The following is a 17,467-nucleotide window of genomic DNA, read 5'->3' on the forward strand; positions in this document are numbered from 1 at the left end:
TAACATCTGGAAAATTAGCCGAATAAATGTTGTCTGGGTGCACAGGTATGTTTAAACCTAAATACTTCAAGGAGGAAGATGTCCAATTAAAAGGAAACAAGTCTCCCCAGCCCTCCGTGGCTCTCCCATGTAGCGCCATGCCACTAATTTGGATTTATTCATTTTGAATCCTGAAATAGATTCATAATCTTGGAGGATCCGCAGAAGGCTAGGAAAGGCCTCGTGTGGATTGGTGAAATATAGTAGCAGGTCATCAGCATAAGCAAATACTTTGAGGACATGCGGGCCTATTGAGATGCCAAGCCAATCTGCAGCCATGTAAAAATGTCTAATAAAAGAGGGTGAAGCACTTAAAGGGGGAGAAAGGGGGCATCCCAGATGAGTGTGCAAAATCATTCTTTAATGGACAAAACCATGTGCACTGCATGTGGGGCTGATGTAACATGTGCAGAAAGAGTTACATTTGGGTGAGTTATTTTCTTGCTATACTGGCTGCTTTATTTTTACACTGCAATTTTGATTTCAGTTTGAACACACCCTATCCAAATCTAACTCTCTCTGCACATGTTATGGTGCGTACACATGGGGCGATATATCGCCCGGCGATATCTTTCCGGGTGATATATCAGCGAGCGATATATTGCTAAATGCCCCCTTTTCATCTGCGACCAGAGATGGTCGCTGATGAAAAGAAACCTCTGCCGGCGATGCCGCAGAGGTAATCAGTTGGTTGCAGGAGCAAGCTCCCGCGACCAGTGATTAGAACAGGGCTGAAAACGGGAGAGTGCACCCGGCAATTTATCGCCGGGGCATACTCCCATCACTGGCAATATGGTCGCCAGCGACCATATTCCCAGCGATATCAGACCCTATCGCAGCCGTGTGTACATGGCTTTACATCATCCCCACCTGCTGTGTACATGTTTTTGGCCATTAGAGAGAGATTTTGCTTTTGTGAGCCAACCGGAATTAGACCCTATGTGTATTAGCAGCTATCTGTATTTTGCAACCTAACCAATGAAAAAAATGAAACTATTTTATAACCCATAAGCTTACTAATAGCAATATTACCTTTGAGACATGATACCATAGTTAATGATTTAAGGTTAGGATTGGTTGTCGTATGCCAGTTTTTACAGTTCTGCAAATAAAACTGCACTAAGACTTGTTATGCTTTCTCAAAAAATGCAGTACATAATTGCAAGAGGAGAAAGCTGATTTTATCTATGACATTTGGTTAACGCCATTGCACTGTTGTTGATGTTCCAGGCTGTAATAAGGTCAGTACCGCAAGGATGATTTATGAGAAAACAAGTATTTTTCACTTCATCTAGGTACCAAACTCTATTCATCTCAAGGGCAATGTCTGTGAAAGGATTTCAAGAAGGTAGATTTTATTCTACACTCTTAGTCACTTAAAAAGAACTATACCATTCAATTACACAACTAAAAAATGTCCATCTTGGAGATAAACTTTAGACCGGTCATTTTAAAACCACAGAAAATGATCATTTATAATCTTAGTGTATTAGAACAAAGCATATATTGTCATATTGCTGTCTAATGCTATAATCTCAAGCAATATAATTGCAAAAGAATCTTTAAGTGCTATTTCACATGCTCCGGCTCCTGCCGGGCGGTGAAACCCTGCGCGGCCAAAAGACATGCCGCACACAGTAGTTAATAATGGACTCATAATAATAATAATAATAATAATAATAATAATAATAATAATAATAATAATAATAATACAGGTTGAGAATCCCTTATCCAGGTATCTGTTATCCAAAATATTCCAAAAAAAAGCATAGTTTCCAGAATGTACTTTTTTGTTGTTGCTAAAAGCACTACTGGGGACATCTGAAACTGACACTAATGGGGACATGATATGTACGTGGCACTACTGGGGACATGATATGTAACTGACACTACTGGGGACATCTGAAACTGGCACTACTGGGGACATGATATGTAACTGACACTACTGGGGACATGATATGTAACTGACACTACTGGGGACATGATATGTAACTGACACTACTGGGGACATGATATGTAACTGACACTACTAGGGACATCTGAAACTGGCACTACTGGGGACATGATATGTAACTGAAACTACTGGGGACATCTGTAACTGCCACTACTGGGGACATTATATGTAACTGGCACTACTGGGGACATCTGTAACTGGCACTACTGGGGACATGATATGTAACTGCCACTACTGAGGACATGATATGTAAAATAAATATATGCACAAAAATTATTGTTTTATTCACAAATCAAACATCTGTATATTTCATGTTTTTAATGTGTTTATTCAACATAAATGCATTTCATGTTCACACATGTGTACCGTCCTCAAAATATCTTAATTAAATATAAAATGATTCCAAAATGTGGAATAATCCGGTATCCAAAATGATTCTGGTCCCAAGCATTTTTGCTAAGGGATACTCAACCTGTGATGATGATGATGATGATGATGATGATGATGATGTTTTGTAAGTAATTTAATATTAATTGTTTGGTTAAACTACATTCGATCTGTATACTATACATTGGAAACTGAATATTACTGGGTGAGTCATTTCACATTCCATTATACTGTATGCTAAAAATGTATGTTAAGATTTATCTCAAGGATTTCTCAATGCAGTCTGTCTTAGGAGATATTTGCATATGATACAAATGTACAGAATATTTATGATTGGACACATCAACTCTTAAAAAGTAATACACTTGTTCAGATGTCAAAACATTATTGTGGAAAGGGTACTCTTTACCTAGCACGGCGCCCATCGCGGGCATTGAATGCACTAAAAAATCGGGTGCGACGCGAACGACGCGATGCCCGCGATTTCCCATAGGGAACAATGGTAAATGTCTCAATTGACCCGATTTTTCTGTTCAATGCCTCAATTGACCCGATTTTTCCATAGGAAACCATGTTAAATGGCCCACAGAGGCCAAATAGGCACCCAAAAGTGTGAAATGGCCCACACAATTGTTAACGCCACCCCACGATCAACGTGAACCCGAAGCGTGGTGAGCGCAGCGAGCCCGCCAGGGGCGGCGGTACGCGTCCTACGACCTTTTCATACCCCCACTATCCACGTCGGCGTGGAGTTGAGAATAGAATAGTGTGGCGAGCGCAGCGAGCCACCGAGCCCAAAACGTGGCGAGTGCAGCGAGCCCCGCGAGGGGACGCGGATACCTGTGAAGCCCGCGAAGGGACGCGTTTACCTGTGAAGGTATCCGCGTCCCCTCGCGGGGCTCGCTGCGCTCGCCACGCTTCGGGCTCAGTGGCTCGCTGCGCTCGCCACACTATACTATTCTCAACTCCACGCCGACGTGGATAGTGGGGGTATGAAAAGGTCGTAGGACGCGTACCGCCGCCCCTCGCGGGCTCGCTGCACTCGCCACGCTTCGGGTTCACGTTGATCGTGGGGTGACGTTAACAATTGTGGGGGCCATTTCACACTTCAGGGTGGCTATTTGGCCTCTGTGGGCCATTTAACATTGTTTCCTTTGGAAAAATCGGGTCAATTGAGGCATTGAACAGTAAAATCGGGTCAATTGAGAAATTTAACATTGATCCCTATGGGAAATCACGGGCATCGCATCGGTCGCGTCGCACCCGATTTTTAGTGCATTCAATGCCCGCGATGCCAGCGATTTTTTTACCTGCGATGCCCACGATCAAAATCGTGGGCGCCGTTCTAGGTAAAGAGTTCCGTGGAAAGTGTGTACTATCTGCTGTAACCCTTACTAGTGACATTATGGGCCTTATTTTGGTTCACTCTTTCTGACAAAATCCTTCTTAGACGGACAAAACCATGTGCACTGCAGGGGGGCAGATGTAACATGTGCAGAGAGAATTAGATTTGGGTGAGTCATTTTGTTTCTGTGCAGGGTAAATACTGGCTGCTTTATTTTTACACTTCAATATAGATCTCACTTTGAAGTAAAACCCTACCCAAATCTAATTCTCTCTGCACAAGTAATATCTGCCCCACCTGCAGTGCACATGGTTTTGTCCATCTAAGAAGGATTTTGTCAGAAAGAGTGAACCAAAATAAGGCCCTATATTCTGCTGTGTGCTACTATATTTTAAAACTGGGTTTTTTTTTTCAGAAACATAATTTTACACTTTATAGGATGCAGTTATTATCTTTCTTTTAAGTAGCGCCTGTTTAATGGTATTATTTTTTTTGTTTTTTTGGGGGAAGTTACAAGCACAATGTAATTAATTAGTTCTCTAAGCAAGTGACCTGTAGTGATTTATTTAACAATCAGTATAAATGTAAACACTACGACCTACAACTGACGGTAATGGATTTCTTTAATTACTACTGGTCACTAGAAATACAATACAAAGTGACCATCACAGGAAAGGACCTTATGCTTTGTGTTGTAGTTGGTATAGTAAGAAATAAATGTAACCATTTGAATGCCAACATCTCTGTGAAAGATGCGCAAAATATCCACAAAAAAATGCCAGTGTCGCTCACATTTCTTATATAACAAAAATATTAAAATGTATTCTGCGCCAATGGTATAATGTTAGCAGCTTTGTAACTTATATATGCAGTTACTGTGTTTAAAAACAAAGCGCTAAAAAAATAACAATAAAAAATGCAACATAGTGTACAAAAAAATTAAATAAATCGCAATACCAATATGTTTACAGCTCTTTTTAGAGGTTTTTGCGGGAATGGATTTTTTCCGTAGTGCAGTGGGAACATTGCATGCTCCACAGTCAGTTTTTTCTGTAGTGCAGTGGGGAAAACTAGCTAACCCTAGCTATAATTGCGGGCATTCACTGGTTCTCCCATCCTGCTGTAGCTGCTACTTCAGCTTCGACGGCTCATGCAGCTTGTAGAGCTTGTACAGGTACTTCCAGTATACCAGGGCTGGGCAACACCGGCCATCCAGATGTTAGTGAACTACACATCCCAGCATTAGTTTTGCTATGTGGCCATGCTGAAACTGATGCAAGGCATGCTGGGATGTGTAGTTTATCAACATCTGGAGGGCCGGTGTTGCCCAGCCCTGGAGTATACGCTAACGGACTTCTGGTCTCCGCTAGTTCATCTTCCAATGCGTTTCGCGCCTTGGGGGCACTTAATCATGTAAGCACACATTGGTATTCGTGTGGTTTTTATTCAGGAATATTCAATAAGCTTTATTTATATGTATTTGTTAAAAATGGAATCACTTCCTCTCCAATATTTTTTTACTTTTTGGATACCAATAAATTTTAATTAAGACGGACCTTGATTGTGGCATTTCAAAAACTGGTTCGACAGGCTATGGGCCTTCAGGCCTTTTGTGTGTTGTAGATACAGTATGTTCCCTTTTTCCTATTTTCAATTTTTGTTTTGTCTTATATTGAAGCCCACAAGGACTTATATTGAAGCCCATCAGGCCTTCTGTTTAGCAAGTTATTTTTTATTTAAGGGAATATTCTTTTTCAGTTTGATTAGAGATTAAGTTTGTTTGTGGTTTTGTTTGTTTGATATTTGTGGTTTTACAACTAATGCAGTTAAGACAATAGCAGTATCCCATATTTGTTATATAAATGAAAATAAAAAATGTGTAAAAATAGATTAGATTTCCTATATAAGGTAAACATTACAAATCATTATGATGAATAAAAATGTTTGATGGCAAATTTCAATCCTATTTTGACAAATTCCCTTGTCACACTATCATTTTACCCTCTTTTAAGTAAGATTGGAATTTACCAAGTGTTGCTTTCGTGATTTCCATAGATTTTCCATAGCTTTTGGAATTCACAGGCAAAACCAACTGAAGTAAATTATGACTTTAGAATACACTTATCTTTTTCTTAATAACACAGGTGATTCTTACTACAGTATGGAGGGGTATTCTGATCCAATAGACTGATTGTTTGCAATTGTGCATGCACATAGGTTTTTATGCGCATGTGCAGCCGCTGTGTAAAAGCGACCACAGCGTTCGCACACAGAAGTCCATGCGGGGGGTGTGTAGGGGCGTGGGGCTAGGGGCCAGGCAATTTGCGTATGGGAACGTCCAGCATTTTATCGGCATTCCCATGAAAATGTTGGGAGTTTTCATGCAAATTGCCCAGAGATGTGGGTGCAGGGATTGAGCAGCTGAAGTCAGCAGATGTCAGCTACCCCCTCTGTCCTTGCACAGAGTGCCTGCAGATCAGAGACACCATAAATGTGTCTCAGATCTGTGAGCACTGAAGAAATCATTCGATGGTTACCTACCATCAAATGATTGCATGACTGCGGGGGTTCGGGGGGGGGGGGGCTGTGCCGGGACGGGAGGCCCTTGTTGGACTCGCAAGGCTGTGAAATTTAACCAGTCAACCAGAATAATTTTATGTAGCTCCTAGTTTACCTAAGTCCAATCTCTCTTTGACGGAGTCCTGCTGAGCATAATTATAACATGGCCCAGAAATGCACTTTTGACCTATTTAAACTAGATTCAGATGTCTGGATAAATCTGCTGGTGTTTTATTAAAAAGTTCATTGAAAGTTTCAGACATTGTGCTCTTCTCATGTATATTGTATAATCTGGCATTTATATCAATCTCCTCAACAAGATCATGCAGTAGATAGTGAACAGGCAGGGGTCTTGTTAACATCAAGTGACTATCAGAGGGCAAAGAGAGCGAGGCAGGGAGGCAATCAACTTCTTCATGTGTAAGTATATATTTTTTTGTGGTTTTGCACTATTAGCAGCCCAATTGTATGCACAACTTTGTGTAATCTATATGTGTGCAGCACCTGAACACAGGCACTCATTTAAATATACTGTAGAATACAACTTTTTTAAAAATAGAAAAAAAAATGTTTCCATGATCCAATATCTACTGAAAAGCTGTGTACACACGGGTTCGATAGGGGCTGAAATCACTGGAAATAAGGTCGCTGGCGACCATATTGCCAATGATGGGAGTGTGCCCTGGTGATAAATCGCCGGGTGCGCGCTCCCATTTTCAGCCCCGTTCTAATCGCAAGCTCCTGCGACCAGCTGATTACCTCTGCGGCACCGCTGGCAGAGGTTCCTCTTCATCAGCGACCATCTCTGGTCGCTGATGAAAGGGAGAAACTGAGAAATATATCACTGAGCAATATATTGCTAGCAATACTGTATTGCTAAGCAATATATCTCCCCCGTGTGTACAGGGCTATAGATTAGGGAATAGCGCAATAAAGGAATTTTTCCACAGAATGTGAAATCATTTTCCATTTTGTAAATATATATTTCCTTTTCAGGGTCCATGGGTCCCACAGGGGACATCGGGGTTGTAGGTGGATCCAGGGGGTCCGAGGCACCAATCAGCGAAGCTTCTTAAGATTTCCCAGGATGCCCGGGCCCTCTCCCCTATAACCCCACCTCCAGGCTCACACAGCTCAGTTTTTGTTTGGTGCCTGCAGGAAGCAGACGCACCGTTTATCAGCAGGGATTACCTCACTGAGGTAATCCCATAAGAAGCTGCTATATTTTTTACTTTTATTTATTTTTACTTTGAATCTGCCGCCTAAGCGGCTGAGCCGCTTTGCGGCTGAGGCTGCTCACCGCCGTCAATCATCTGACGGCGGCGCAAGCAGCCGCATCACTCCTGCCGGCGCCGACATTCCCCCACGACCTCGGTCAAGCGGGGTAGCCCGGCGGAGGGGAGACAGCGCCTAGCACCGCGGAATCTCCTCCAGGCAGCGTGGCCGGCGTCCAGGAGAAGGTAAGGCTCTCTTAGAGAGCACAAACCGCTGCCATGCTGCGCGCTGTGGGAGACAGCCGCAGCAGCTGGCGTGGATACTGGCCCTCGAGTCAGGGACTCCACTAGACCACCGAGGACCGGAGCGCAGGCCAGGATGTGGGGGACATCCATTTTACAAGGCTCCTTTTTACCTGGTGGGGGAAGACCAGCAAGGGGAGGTGGCGCGTAGCCTGCAGTCCCTCCCCCAGCTTTGGCGCCATTCTCCTCGGAGATAGCCGCTCAGTTAGCTGCATTAACCCTGTGCCCGCCCCCCCCCCCCTTCTCTCAGACCAGCGCCATTTCCACAGGCACAGTAGTCTTCCAGAGAGAGGGCACAGTCTCCCCTGTGAAACCGTTCACTGACTAAGTGATTGCTTTCACAGACACCCTAAATCCCCCTTACTCCATTAGAGTTCAAGCGGTTGATACAGGGTGTGACAGCATTTATAGGCTGTGGCTGTATGTAAATGCTTGTGTATGTGTCTGCTATGTGCTAGTTCTTTTACTTTCACTTTCTGTCAGTATTTCTGCACTGTCCTCTGTATTTCTCTCATCTTCTGAGGAGGATGACAGAGGTTTAATCCTCTAGGGTCACATACACTCAGTGATATCACTCTAGGTTTTCCTCTGTGGTATATAACTATTGTGCACTGTAACCCCCCCACTTTGGTTTTGTTTGCATTATATCCAAACGGGGGTGCAACCAGACAGCGTTTACAAAGCTCCTGTCCTGCAAGAGCTGTGCTGCAGGCCTGTCTAACAGGATGTCTTCCAGGACGGGTTATATGTTATTCACCTTATCCCCCCCTGGCCAGTCTTCTGCCACAGTGGTTTCCCACAACCTCCCTGGGCAGCCTAACAACAGTTACTAGGCAACCTATTGGATTGCCTTTGACCCCCTACTGCTCCCTCTGTAGTCCAGCCCCCTCCACCTTGGTGGGAGGCCCTGTCTACCTCTGTGCAGATCTGGCAGCAGTTTTCGGTAGCTAGGCAACACCTGCTACCTGATGCTGCACTACCTAATAGGTTCCTGTTAACAATTGCTTTCTGTAGCACAGGTTGACACAGATCACAAGGGGGAAAATAATGTTAATGCTGAGGATGTCATCAATATTCATAATGACAATATGATGATGCTATGCCTACAGCACTCCTGCTTCAAAGCAGGGACAACTGATGTGGCAGCTCTCACTCATACAATCCGTGAGGTGTTAATGTCAGACTTGGTGAAGCCTGAACCTATTGCTAAAACCAGAGATGGTTTTTAATAAAAGCAGAAACTAACCCTAATGCCCTCATTCAGACCACTTGATGGTAATCAGGAGGGATTAAGGGGCTAGTCAGGTTTGTGAACCACCTACTCCCTTGGTTTATTATAAGGTATCCTTCAATACTGTTGGTCACTTCAGGATTGATATTAAAAGACCCTACCAAGGTGTTTGAAACACTCCTTAAGGGCCATATCCCCATTCACTGTGGAGGACCTCTATTGACATGGCTAAAGCCACTTTATACAGGTCCTAGAAGACTCCTCTGAGGATGCTAAGTTATGTGTACTTCACATTAAACAAGCAGCATTATATACATATATATATATATATAGATATTTATATCTATATATATATACATAGGAGCTATATCAGAGGCTAGCACTGTCGCTGCCCAGACATCCACCAGCTTCATTCAGGCCAGCTGTATCATTTGCCCAATACAGGGAAAGTGGACCTGGAGTCCTGGTAGACCTTGGAACTTTTACCTTTTTAAGGGTAAAAATTATTTTGGGGAAAGGCCTTAACAAGTTTGTGGCCTCTCTGACAGCTGCCAATATGGCATGTCTATCCACGGCTTTACCTCAAAAAGGAAAACCCGAGATCAGTCCTATTCTAGGACCATTCATGCCATTAAGGCAAGCCCAAGCATGGGCCGCTACAGGCTCCTGCCCATCCCGGCAACCACAGCCGCTACAGGCTCCTGCCCATCCCGGCAACCAAGCGGGAGGCTGACTTCTCGTCTTCCTCACCTGCAGCCATACCACACTGGATAAGGCATAGCTCATCCAATCCTGGAAAACAGTGTTAGACCTGGTTACTAAGTGGATCGGAGTCCACATGGGAACACCATGTGCTGTAGGAACACCAGTGACTATACATGCCTGGGTAAAGGAAGTTGTGTCACAGGGATAAGGTCTTTGCACGGGTCTACCTCACAATTCAGACTAAGCAGAACAATTATTAAAATAAAAAGGTCTGCTACGGTCTCGGGTCATCCCTCACCACTAGAGAAGACTCTGCTACTACTCGTCTTTGCTCCTGGTTCTAAAACGGAACTTACAGGCCAATTCTAAAACTGAAGTCTCTTTAGGGTGGTGCAGGGTTCAAAGTTTTGGATGGAAACTTTAAGGGCAATAATCCTACCCATGGAACGGGGGATAAATAGTCACCCTGGGCATTCGGGACGCTTACTGGCATGTCCCAATACTGCCAGCATACCAGAAACATTTCAGGTTTGCTTTTTAAAATAGCCATTTTCAATTCTACTTGGCTTAGCCACAGCCCCAGGATTTTCACAAAACTCATGGCTTTTATGGCTGAACATTCACCGTCTGGGTATCCGAGTCTTTCTATATATATATATATAGACGACCTACTACTGGTGGCCAAGTCCCTAATATTGCTGTTATCTCACCTATAGATAACAATCAGGACACTCCAACATCTCGGTTGGCTCCTCTCGCAACAAATGTGGCATCTGGAGAGCTACCCTGGACACTCAGTCATGTAGGATGTCTCTTCTCATGGACAAGGACAATTCTCTGCATCACCAAATATGGGTGTTTTTTCAGATTTCCAGAGTCTTAAGCCACTGGGCGCATTGAAAATCTTGGGATTGATGATGTCAATGTTTGAACATGGTGGAGTGGGCACAGTTTCATTTTTGCCCTCTCAACACCTCATTCTGGCAAAACGGATGGACAATATCAGGTCCACAAGTCATGTCCCTTCTGGTTCTAAGAATGGACGATCGCCACCCTTCAAGGCTGGGGGACATTAGCTTACTCCCGAGCCTTGCAGGGCGTGTGGACCAATCCAAAAACACGTCTCTCCATTAACGTGTTGGAGCTTCGGGCAACTTACAATGCCCTAATCCGCTCTCAGGACCTTCTTCAGAAGAACCCGGTCCTGATCAGAGTAGACAAGGCCACGGCTGTGGTGTACATACTTGACCAAGGATACCCTCGCAGCACTGCTGCTCTCCAAGTAGTCTCTAGGATCTCTTCCTGGGCGAAACAGTGTCTTATGGCTCTGTCTGCGATCTTCCCAGCAGTTCTAAATTGGAAAACAGATCCCTAAATCGACTTCCATCGGGGGGAGTGGTCACTCCATCCAGAGTTATTCGCCCTCCTCAAAGACCGATGGGACCTACCAGACGTGGACTTAATGGTGTCCAGACACAACAAAAGTGTCAACATTCGGGTCAGGGTACAGGGATCATCAAGCTAGCTTCATGGATGCCCTAGCAGTTCCAAGGAATTATCATCTTCCGTATGCCTTCCCACCAAGATCCATGATTCCCAGGGTAATCAGGATATTCAAACAGGGAGGCGGGAACCTCGTCCTGATAGCTCCAGCCTGGCCACTCAGCACTGGTATGTGGACCTTCTACAAATGTCCTCCCAACCACCCTTCCTCTTAACCTTTTGGGTGGTCTCATACTCGAGGACCTTGTCAGCGCCTGTCGTTGATAGCGTGGCGCTTGAAACTACTTTACTGTAAAGTAAAAGTTTTTCTTCCCAAAAAAAAAAAAAAAAGCCAGGGTCATGATTCAGGCGTGCAAGCCAGTATCATTCAGAATTTATTACCAAATATGGCACACCTACTGTATGTGGTGGACGGCTCGGAAGTTTTTATCCAAAGTTTTTCAAGGTAGCCAGAATTCTGGCATCCCTACAAAAGGTTCTGGACATTGGACTTAAGACTGCCTTCTCTGAAAATCCAAGTCTCACCCTTATCCATTTGGGTTCAGATGAAATTAACCTTCTTGCCGGAGGTACGTACACTCCTACAGGGAGTGATTCATTTTCACCTCCATATGGTCCTCCTACAACTCAGTGGGATTTGTCACTCGTACTGCAGGCCTTAATCAAGCCTCCTTTCGAGCCGCTACAAGCGGCGGATTTCAAAAGGTTGACAGACAAGATAGTATTTGTCTTGGTCATTGCTTCCGCAAGATATGTCAGCTTTTTCATGTAAGCTCCTCTCCTCATATTTCATCCCAATAGGGATGTTGTGGACTAAAACATCGCACCTTCTAAATTTGGTCTCCAGATTCCACATCAATCAGGAGATGGTGATTCCGGCATTAAACACGGAATATATCTCTACAGAGGAACGCTTATTGGATGTGGTCAGGGCTCTGACCATCTACATTGACCGTACTAAGACGGTCAGAAAATCTAATTCCCTTTTCTAAGACGGTCAGAAAATCTAATTCCCGTTTATGAATTCCACAAAAAGGGTTGGCCAGCGAGCAAACAGACTATTGCTCGCTGGATCTGCATGGCTATTCAAGATGCTTATTGGCAGGATAATCTGCCTTTTCCTCCTTCCACCAAAGCACACTCTTCCAGAGCGGCTGACCTATCATGGGCAACACGCCAAGGTGCTTTGGCCGAACAGCTGTGCAAGGCTGCAACGTGGTCATCTGTTCATACCTTCATTAAGTTCTATGCTTTTGACACGTTCGCCTCCCAGGATTCCTCCTTTGGTCGTCGGGTACTTCTGACACCTCAGGCAAATTCCCTCCCTTGAAATACGGCTTGTGACATCCCCGATGTCCCCTGTGGGACCCATGGACCCTGAAAAGGAAAAGGAAAGTTATGGTAGAACCTACCTTTGTTAACTTTCTTTCCTTGAAGTCCATGGGAACCACAGGGCGCCCTCCCTTCAATTTGTTGCTGAGGTTTCCCTAGGTGTGATATACTGCACTGTGACCTTTAACGACCATAGTCTTGTTCATGTACCGTGATATGTATGTATGTGTACTTGGACATGTGTTCTCTCTGTCCTCTTCTTTTCTCCGCTTCCTGCTTACGGCTTGTTACCAAAACTGAGCTGTGTGAGCCTGGAGGCGGGGTTATAGGGGAGAGGGCCCGGGCATCCTGGGAAATCTTAAGAAGCTTCGCTGATTGGTGCCTCGGACCCCCTGGATCCACCTACAACCCCGATGTCCCCTGTGGTTCAAATGGACTTCAAGGAAAGAAAGTTAACAAAGGTAGGTTCTACCATAACTTTCCTTTTTTAATGTACATCATAACAAAGTTTGGAGTTTAACCCATTGTGCCAAGTGAATTTGTCAAAATTGGTGTGAAAATTGCTAGGCAAACATTTGTATTCATCAAAATGATTTGTAATGCTTACCTTACAATATATAGGAAATATAATTTTTTTACACAACACAACATTTTGCAAAGACTATCACAACATGCATCTAGGATACGGTCGTATTTTCGACCCGACTTAGGTCGACAGTCATTAGGTCGACACCGTTGGGTCGACAGGGTTCTAGGTCCTCAAGGCAACTGTGTTTCTGGTTGATTCACTAAGCAGTGGAATTTCACTGCTTAGCAACCCATGTAACATGGGCCCTTATTCACATTGGGCCGTTCGCATGCGAATTCGCTGTTATCTGCAGAATGCATCCATTGCGCATGTGCAACATACACAATGCGCATGTGCAAGGAGACTTCAACCTATTCGCAAGCAACCTACCGAGCAGCAGAACTCTTGCGAACGAATGTTTTGGAAGTAGGCGTGATGTGGGCGTTTGTATGGGCGCGACCAGAATAATGAGCAAAACTGGGCGTATACCTGGGCGGACACATGGGCGTTAACTCCAAGTGGAGGGGTTTGGCTTGGCATGTGTGCTTGCGCGCTTGTTAGCCTCAAACTGCAAAACATTCGAAAGGACCAAGCAGGTTTTAAGTTTCGCAGACCATACTTTAGGCGACTTCTCATTCGCAAGCCCAATCCACACGCATGGCTAAATCAATGGCACCTGCACACCATTTACACCAATCAATGCGTCAATTTGTTACTCAATTAACTCAGCACAACTACTCAATGCCTACCAACAGCTATGAGATGTTAGCACCTCAAAACCACTGTTCCTGGTAAGTTTAATGTCTAAAAAGCATTTTAAAAATAATACAACAACTCACAACATTATGAAATGTTCTGATGTAGCATCACACCAGTATATAAAAAAGTACTCCACTAGGTTGTGCATGTTGGCCATTTCTTCATTTGTCGACATGTGTCAACTCTCAAATTTACACACACAGAAAAAAAAAAAAAAAATATATATATATATATTGTGGGGTTTTAGCATCAAACGGGTAGGCACAGGTGAGGATTTGGCACAGACTTAGACAGTGACATCACGGCTTGGGTCCAAAACAGGGCTTGCCTGAGTTTATTGCAGCACTCAGAGCAAGAAACTAAAAAAACAGCCTTTACACTTCAGGCAAAACAGAAAATAAAAACCTGCTCGTCTGAGCTCTAACTAAACAGAATAAACGTCCCTCTCTATACCAGGGCCACACTATGTGACACTGGACACACACAGCAGATATAGATCAAGTAATGCAGTACTTACAGCCTTGTCTCTCTCTAGCAGCAGCTTACTGCCTCCAACACCCAGGGAGAGAGAGAGAGCTCTATGGAGAGGGCTGACTCCTTTTTAAAGAATCAGGTGTTCTCCTGATTACCAGCCCAGGACAGAACACCCTTTGTAAGCCGGAGCTTACCACACAGATTGAAACAGCCTGCAGTCTATATGCCATAAGACAGGATTCTAGGGGAAAGGTACCTGCCGTCTATGACTTTCCCTGCCACTGTCTTACATACCCTCCCCCTCTGTTCGAACCTATGGGGTCGGACACTGTCTGCCAACTGGCAGTATGTTCGGGATAGGGCATCGGCATTACCCTGAAGCCTTCCTGCTCTGTGTACCACTGTAAATTTGAAATTTTGCAAATTGAGAAACCATCTCGTGACCCTTGCATTTCTCTCTTTGGCTTGGTACATCCATGTAAGTGGGGAGTGGTCAGTGATTAATCTAAAGGAGCGTCCTAAGAGATAGTACTTTAGGGATTCAAGGGCCCACTTGATTGCTAAGCACTCCCGCTCGACTATACTGTAGTTTCTCTCCGCAGGTGTGAGCTTCCTGCTCAAATATGTTACCGGGTGTTCCTCTCCACCAACTTCTTGGGAGAGGACAGCACCTAGTCCCACATCAGAAGCATCAGTCTGTACGACAAACTCTTTTTTAAAATCTGGAGTGATCAGGACTGGTTGATTACAAAGGGCCACTTTTAATTCTTGGAATGCCCTTTCAGCCTCTGGGTTCCAGCTGACCATAACTGCCTTACCTCCTTTGGTAAGATCGGTTAGGGGCGCTGCCATGGTTGCAAACTGGGGAATGAACCTACGGTAATACCCCAGAATTCCCAAAAAAGCCCTGACTTGTTTTTTTGTCGAAGGACGAGGCCAGTCTTGGATAGCCTCCACTTTATTTATTTGTGGCTTTATTATACCTCTCCCGATAACATACCCCAGGTAACGTGCCTCCTCGAGGCCTAAAGTACACTTTTTTTGGGTTCGCTGTCAACCCCGCCTCTCTGAGGGAATTCAACACCGCCTGGACTTTGGGTAAATGACTCTTCCAGTCATCACTAAAAATTATGATGTCGTCTAGATATGCCGAGGCATACTGACGATGGGGTTTAAGAACAATGTCCATCAACCTTTGAAAAGTTGCTGGAGCCCCATGCAACCCAAAAGGCAAACAGAGATATTGAAACAGACCATCGGGGGTGACAAACGCTGTTTTCTCTTTGGCACTATCGGTAAGAGGTACTTGCCAGTAACCTTTAGTTAAGTCGAGGGTAGAGAAATATCTAGCATGACCAAGTCTTTCAATTAACTCATCAACTCTTGGCATTGGGTAGGCATCAAATTTTGATACCTCGTTCAGCTTCCGGAAGTCATTACAGAAGCGCAATGAGCCATCTGGTTTTGGAATTAACACAATCGGGCTTGACCACTCACTTTTAGACTCCTCGATAACCCCTAGGTCTAACATTTTCTGGACCTCCCCAGATATGGCCTGTCTACGCGCTTCTGGTACTCTATAGGGTTTTAAGCGTACCCGAACTCCAGGTTCGGTGACAATGTCATGTTTTATGGCTGTGGTGCGCCCTGGAAGTTCTGAGAACACATCATAATTCCTTTGTACTAACTCTTTAGTTTCCTGCTTCTGGGATTTGGACAGGGTCTCTGACACCCGCACCTCTGGGCTATCACTAGAGGGGGCACTTACAGCTGTCAGAGTCTCTCTGTCTTTCCAGGGTTTAATTAAGTTCACATGGTACAACTGTTCTGGCTTCCGTTTACCTGGTTGATACACTTTATAATTTACACTTCCCACTTTTTCGATGATCTCATAAGGCCCTTGCCACTTAGCAAGAAATTTGCTTTCTACGGTGGGCACTAATACCAACACGCGGTCACCTGGGTTAAAGCTTCTTACCCTGGCTGACCTGTTATACACTTGACGTTGTGCTTCTTGGGACTGCTCTAAGTGTTCCCTGACTATAGGCATGACCGCAGCAATTCTGTCTTGCATAAGAGAAATATGCTCAATGACACTCTTGTAGGGTGTAGTCTCCTGTTCCCAAGTTTCCTTTGCTATATCAAGCAGTCCACGAGGATGTCTGCCATATACTAGCTCAAAAGGGGAAAAACCTGTGGATGATTGGGGCACCTCACGGACCGCAAACATCAAATAAGGCAGAAGACAGTCCCAGTCCTTCCCATCTTTGCTCACTACCCTCTTCAACATCCCCTTTAATGTTTTATTAAACCTTTCAACAAGACCGTCAGTTTGTGGGTGATACACCGATGTACGTAGATGCTTAATTTTCAATAGTTTACACAACTCTTTCGTGACTTTAGACATGAAGGGGGTTCCTTGATTGGTAAGGATCTCTTTGGGTATGCCGGTACGGGTAAACATGTTGAAGAGCTCTTTTGCTATGGACTTTGAAGAGGTATTCCGCAAAGGAATAGCCTCAGGGTAACGAGTGGCGTAATCCAACACCACGAGAATATACTGAAATCCCCTTGAGGATTTTACCAAAGGGCCGACCAGGTCCATTGCAATCCTGTCAAAGGGCACTTCAATAATAGGTAACGGAACCAGGGGACTTCTAAAATGTGTCATGGGAGCCGTCAGCTGACAGTCAGGGCAGGACTTGCAGTAGTCTTCTACTGCGCGGTGAACCCCGGGCCAGTAAAACCGTTGCAACACGCGTTGTGTGGTCTTTTCAGTACCTAAGTGTCCTCCCAACGCGTGTTTGTGAGCAAGGTCTAAGACCATTCTACGGTATGGCCGGGGCACCGCCAGCTGCTCAACTATCTCCCCACGGATTTTATCTACCCAATACAGTAGATCCTGGTTAATGGCCATATATGGGAACTCTTTGTCAGCATTGGGGTATTGGGGCTCACCATTTATGACTTTAGGATTTTCCCTAGCTCTTAATAAGGTGGGATCTCTAAGTTGAGCAGTCCCAAAATTATCACGTGACATCTCTAGCTCAGGCATGTCACACGCTTCTTCCTGCTCCTCAGCTTCACCTGCAAG

The sequence above is a fragment of the Crinia signifera genome, chromosome 9, assembly GCF_055691185.1.
Source record: "Crinia signifera chromosome 9, ASM5569118v1, whole genome shotgun sequence".
NCBI lineage: Eukaryota > Metazoa > Chordata > Amphibia > Anura > Myobatrachidae > Crinia > Crinia signifera.